This window comes from Lolium perenne, chromosome 3 (assembly GCF_019359855.2).
Source record: "Lolium perenne isolate Kyuss_39 chromosome 3, Kyuss_2.0, whole genome shotgun sequence".
Lineage (NCBI taxonomy): Eukaryota > Viridiplantae > Streptophyta > Magnoliopsida > Poales > Poaceae > Lolium > Lolium perenne.
Genome location: NC_067246.2, coordinates 124,058,974 through 124,065,282, shown reverse-complemented (window position 1 = coordinate 124,065,282; position 6,309 = coordinate 124,058,974). Strand labels below are relative to the sequence as shown.

The window sequence follows — 6,309 nt, the reverse complement described above, 5'->3', positions numbered from 1 at the left end:
TCTGGGGACGCCATCAACACTTTGTTGAATATCATGTGAGTTGCTATGCATGTCCGTCTTGTCTGAAGTAAGGGCGATTTACCACTAGTTGAATGGTTAGAGCATGCATACTGTTAGAGAAGAACATTGGGCCGCTAACTAAAGCCATGAATCATGGTGGAAGTTTCAGTTTTGGACAAATATCCTCAATCTCATATGAGAACATTATATGTTGCTAAATGCTTATGCATTAAAGAGGAGTCCATTATCTGTTGTCTATGTTGTCCTGGTATGGATGTCTAAGTTGAGAATAATCAAAAGCGAGAAATCCAATGCGAGCTTTCTCCTTAGACATTTGTACAGGCGGCATAGAGGTACCCCTTTGTGACACTTGGTTAAAACATATGTATTGCGATGATAATCCAGGTAATCCGAGCTAATTAGGACAAGGTGCGGGCACTATTAGTATACTATGCATGAGGCTTGCAACTTGTAGGATATAATTTACATGATGCATATGCTTTATTACTACCGTTGACAAAATTGTTTCTTGTTTTCAAAACAAAAGCTCTAGCACAAATATAGCAATCAATGCTTCCCTCTGCGAAGGGCCTTTCTTCTACTTTTATGTTGAGTCAGTTTACCCATTTCTCTCTATCTTAGAAGCAAACACTTGTGTTAAACTGTGCATTGATTCTTACATGCTTGCTTATTGCACTTGTTACATTGCTTTGCATTGACACTATCCATGAGATATACATGTTAAAAGTTGAAAGCAACCGCTGAAACTTAATCTTCCTTTGTGTTGCTTCAATGCCTTTACTATGAATTTATTGCTTTATGATTTAACTCTTATGCAAGACTTATTGATGCTTGTCTTGAAAGTACTATTCATGAAAAGTCTTTGCTATATGATTCAGTTGTTTACACATTATCTTCACCATTGCTTTGAATCACTTCATTCATCTCATATGCTTTACAATAGTATGATTAAGATCATGTTGGTAGCATGTCACTTCAGAAATTATCTTTGTTATCGTTTACCTACTCGAGGACGAGTAGGAACTAAGCTTGGGGATGCTGATACGTCTCCGACGTATCGATAATTTCTTATGGTCCATGCTTGTTTTATGACATTACCTACATGTTTTGTTCACACTTTATATCATTTTTATGCGTTTTCCGGAACTAACCTATTGACGAGATGCCGAAGTGCCAGTTCATGTTTTCTGATGTTTTTGGTTTCAGAAATCCTAGTAAGGAAATATTCTCGGAATTGGACGAAATCAACGCCCAAGATCTTAAAATTCCACGAAGCTTCCAGAACACCCGAGAGCCACCAGAGGGGGGCCACAGGGCCACCAGATGACAGGGCGGCGCGGCCCAGGGGGGCGCCCCCCTATGGTGTCACCGCCTCGTCAGCCCTCCGACTCCGCCTCTTCGCCTATTTAAAGGTCCCTGACCTAAATCTTCGATACGAAAAAAGCCACGGTACGAGAAACCTTCCAGAGCCGCCGCCATCGCGAAGCCAAGATCTGGGGGACAGGACTCTCTGTTCCGGCACGCCGCCGGGACGGGGAAGTGCCCCCGGAAGGCATCTCCATCGACACCACTGCCATCTTCATCACCGCTGTTGTCTCCCATGAGGAGGGAGTAGTTCTCCATCGAGGCTAAGGGGCTGTACCGGTAGCTATGTGGTTAATCTCTCTCCTATGTACTTCAATACAATGATCTCATGAGCTGCCTTACATGATTGAGATTCATATGAGTTTTGTATCACTATTCATCTATGTGTTACTCTAGTGATGTTATTAAAGTACTCTATTCCTCCTCCACGGTGTAATGGTGACAGTGTGTGCATCGTGTAGTACTTGGCGTAGGTTATGATTGTAATCTCTTGTAGATTATGAAGTTAATTATTGCTATGATAGTATTGATGTGATCTATGCCTCCTTCATAGTGTGATGGTGACAGTGTGCATGCTATGTTAGTAATTGGTGTAATTGCAATGATCTATCATGCACTCTAAGGTTATTTAAATATGAACATCGAATGTTGTGGAGCTTGTTAACTCCGGCATTGAGGTGCTCTCATAGCCCTACACAATTAGTGGTGTTCATCATCCAACAATAGGGTGTAGAGTGGTTTTATTATGTGATCAATGTTGAGAGTGTCCACTAGTGAAAGTATTATCCCTAGGCCTTGTTTCCAAATACTCCAATCATCGCTTGTTTACTGTTTTACTGCATATGTACTGCCTGCAATATTACCACCATTGACTGCATGCCAGTTGTAGCATCAAGCTATTTTCTGGTGCCGTTACTACTGCTCATATATATTCATACCACCTGTATTTCACTATCTCTTCGCCGAACTAGTGCACCTATACATTTGACAAGTGTATTAGGTGTGTTGGGGACACAAGAGACTTCTTGCTTTGTGGTTGCAGGGTTGCATGAGAGGGATATCTTTGACCTCTTCCTCCCTGAGTTCGATAAACCTTGGGTGATCCACTTAAGGGAAAACTTGCTGCTATTCTACAAACCTCTGCTCTTGGAGGCCCAACACTGTCTACAGGAAAAGAAGTGTGCGTAGACATCAGGCGTCGAGAGAGAAACTTGTCCCCCTTTGATGCAGTTTTTTTAAAAGCGCGAAATTTCACCAGAATTTACAATGTAATGCACATCCCTTTCTAGATTCTACCCCTCGATTGTCTCTAATCCTGGGATATTACACATGGTCCTTCGCCGGTCGTTGCAACCCATCATAGACCGCATTACCGTGGGGAATTAGAATGGGATCCCCACCCCACCGCTTGTCCCTCGGGATTCAAGTGTCTACGGTAAGCGCATCCGTTGATGAACGAGAGGTTGAAGCACAATTGACTACTCCGTCCCACTCTAGATCTTATGGTTAACACGGGTTTTACGGCACAATAATCACTGGACGACATTTGTTGTTTAATCCTAGATGGATGTAAACCCATCGCAATGGAACCTCCACCATATATATCAACACATTCCATGGTTCCATTGCCAACCACATAGTCATATTCAAGGTTATGAAAATAGTATTTTTGCTTTTTATGCAAGAGTGATAAACATAGTACTTTGCAAGTAATTTGGTAAAAATACTCAAATGACATGAGCAAGCGATGAACTTGCCTGAAGACTGCAAAGTGTTGCAGTTCGATGGTGTGGACTGACCCTTGTCCTTTGTTGCTGAAAGATAGCATCATTTTCCGATAAGGGCAATGGTTAAAGAATCAAATATGCATGCTTTCAGATTTTAGGGTTTAGTCCCCCTTCCCGATGTTTTATCATTTTATGTCAGAGGTAATTACTAAGAACAATTTAGGGATACTTCTTAAGAGTAAATTTCTACCTTGGAATATTGCCAAGGTGTTTTTAAGTCCAAAAGGAATTTATGGACTTATCTTAATGATTAAAAATATGAGATGTTATTTTTAATGATTATAATATCTATTCTTTGCATTTAATTATGACTCAATTTTTAATAGTCTCAAAAATTCCATTTCATATTTTATTATGATAGAGAATTTTATTCTGAGTGGTTTACATATTTTTATTTATTTTTGTAGAGCCATATTTATTTTATACAATTCTGTGAAATTCTATTTAAAAGGTCATTAAAAAAATGACCATAATACCCTTGGGCCCCACCTGTCAGGTGGCCTTATCTGGTTAGGTTGGACCAGCCCGTTGGGCTCGGCCCAACCGACCCAGTCGCGCCCGTAGATGTCGTCTCGTCTAACCCTAGCTCTCCCCAGCACGCTCTCGTGTTCCACGGTCGCTGCCGCCGTCGCCGATTTGTCCCGGCCATCTCCAGCGACGAGATGAGTCGCGGCTGAACCGCCTCTCGATGGCGCACCTCATGGTCCACGTCGATCTGCGATTCGCCGACGCCTCTGTTCGCCCCCAATCCTTCCGCAGCACTGGCCGCACGGATCCGTGGCGATCTGTGGCTCACCAGCGCTCCTGGCGCTATGGCGCCGCCGTGAGCCCCGCCGTGGTGGTGTTGGGCGCTGCTGTGGCCAGGTCTGTCTTGACCTGGCGCCGTCGTGTCCCTGGCGTGTGCTGTTGTGGTCGCCCTTGCTGCGTTTCCCGACCACTATGCCTATAAGTGCTCCTCCCCTTCTCTGTCCCATCTCTTCTTCCTCCTGGCTTGCCACTGGATGCCCTAGCATCCCTGGTGTGGTGTTGTTGCGTATGCTGCTACTGTGCATGCCGCTGCTCCTAGCTTGCCATGCCCTGCCTAGTGGCCATGCCTGTGCTGTTCTATTCTTGTTGTGCATGGTTCTATGCACTTTCTATATGCCCTGAGCTTGCTTATGCTTGTATTACTTTCTTGCAACTAATCCTATGCCTCTGTTCTTGTTACTGCTGCTTTTGTGGCATGTATGTGCACTAGCTCATGAGCATGTTGTGATGCTCATGGATTGCCATGTTGCTCCAGCCTCTGTTGTTGCTGTTAGACTATCAAGTGTATTCATATTCTTTGCCCCTGGCTTGATTTCTGTGGTGAATCCTTGCATTTATGCAAGTACCAGTGCCTCTGTGTGATGTTCATTGAGTTGTAATTCATGGGAATGCTCTATTGAGCATGATTGTTTGCTAGTCAGCTCCATCTCTTGTTAGTGTGCTTCTGCATACAATTGTAATTGATGTCTATAATTATTTGTGATGCAGTGGTTGCTTAACTGTGGCCTGTTTCATTTATTTGTTCCATGGTTGGTGCTAGGCTTGGCTCTAGCATGTGTTTGCATGCCTTGCCAAGCCCTGATGATCATATGATCATCCATTGCTTGGTGATTGCCTGTTGATATATGGTTTGTGCCCCACTGGTGCTCCTCCTTGTGTCTGTGTGACACCCAAACTTGTGTTGGTGCATGCTTTTACTTGCTCAAGCATCTGCGGATGCTTGCAGTGATCCCTTGGATCAACTGCAAGGCCTGATGCATGGTTTGCTTAACTGTTTCATTTATCTGTGTAGTTCTGATTTATTGAATGGATAAATGATGTGAACTGCTTAGCAGTGATGATCTTATAACTTGATTTAATGGGCTAGAGGGATGCCAACCAATGGTTGGTTACCCTAGCTCATGCTGAACCCTATTGGGTGATGATGTGATGCTTCAGTATGCTTTTGTGTGGCTAGGTAGCTGTTGTGACCCTAGCAGGCTTGGTCTGCTGGAAATGGTTGCTCCTACCTCTGGTTCAGGGTGCAAGCGGGAACGGGCCATTCGCGGCGCCGCAAAGATTGGCCCACTTAACAATCTGTGCGGGAGCCCACGGTTAATTAAGAAAAAAAACGGCGTATGCGGGCCGGCCCGCAGTTGCCATGTAGCGCCGCCAGTCAGCGACTAGGTCATTCGTTTGCCGCTTGCGTTTACCTGCCCGAGCCACCGAGACTTCGGCGCCGCCACCGGAGCGCTGCCAACCGCCATGGCCGTCCTTCGTCCTCCGAATCAGGCTCCCTTTCCAGCCACCACGCCCTCTACCGCGCCGCTTGATCCGCCGCTCTGGCCGGCGACCCCAGCGCGGCGGACGGCGACCAACATCCGCACTGTACCGCTCGGCGTCGTCTACACCGGGACGCAGTGTTCCTCGTCCAATGGTACAGCCTCCTCCTCCTCCTCCTCCTCTCTCTCCCTCTCTGTCTCTCTGTACAGTAAACCAATTCCCCATTTAAATTATTTCCCAGCAATTTTATTCTTCCCAAGATTGATTCCTTTGTGAAATTCGGCTGTGTCAGATCTGCGAAGATGGGGGCGATGAAGCAGAGGGTGCACAGGGAGACAGCCAGATGCAACGCGAGCTCACGGAGTCCTGGTGTCTGGTGCGAGCGGGAGCTGCTGAAACGAACCAGAAAAGGTACATATTGCAGAGCTATGAAATATTCATAACATTCAGTTAAAATCATATTTTATACTAATTTGGAAGGGGATGGATCGGGATCTTAATCCATTAGTACGTAAAATTAAACTTGTTCAGTTGAATTAAGGTGCAGGAACTTACTTTTTGTCTGATGCAGCGGATTTACACATGATAAAAGTATCTATCTAGGAAAATTTTCACTGAAAATACCAAATGATTGCCCAGGTGGCCGTGTAACTTCCTGCCGACGTCAACCGCGACAAGAGTGTGGAAATCCACCATTCCCTGAACACTTGGTCTACTTGAAATTTAATCATAATTAGAAATGTTTGCAGCAATATTTATGTGTTAAAATTTCTGTAATTGTGTAATACAGCATGAACACTTGGTCTACTTGAACTGGTAGCAGCAAATGATCTTCTTAGTTTCTGTA

General features: G+C 44.7%; 1 long non-coding RNA gene across 1 annotated transcript; it reads left to right on the top strand.

The window, feature by feature from the left end:
• The first annotated feature begins 5,340 nt into the window (after positions 1-5,340).
• On the top strand, positions 5,341-6,309 carry LOC127321624 (uncharacterized). The gene is made up of 3 exons (XR_007864207.1): positions 5,341-5,616; positions 5,755-5,873; positions 6,102-6,309. It is a non-coding gene; the product is annotated as an uncharacterized lncRNA (long non-coding RNA).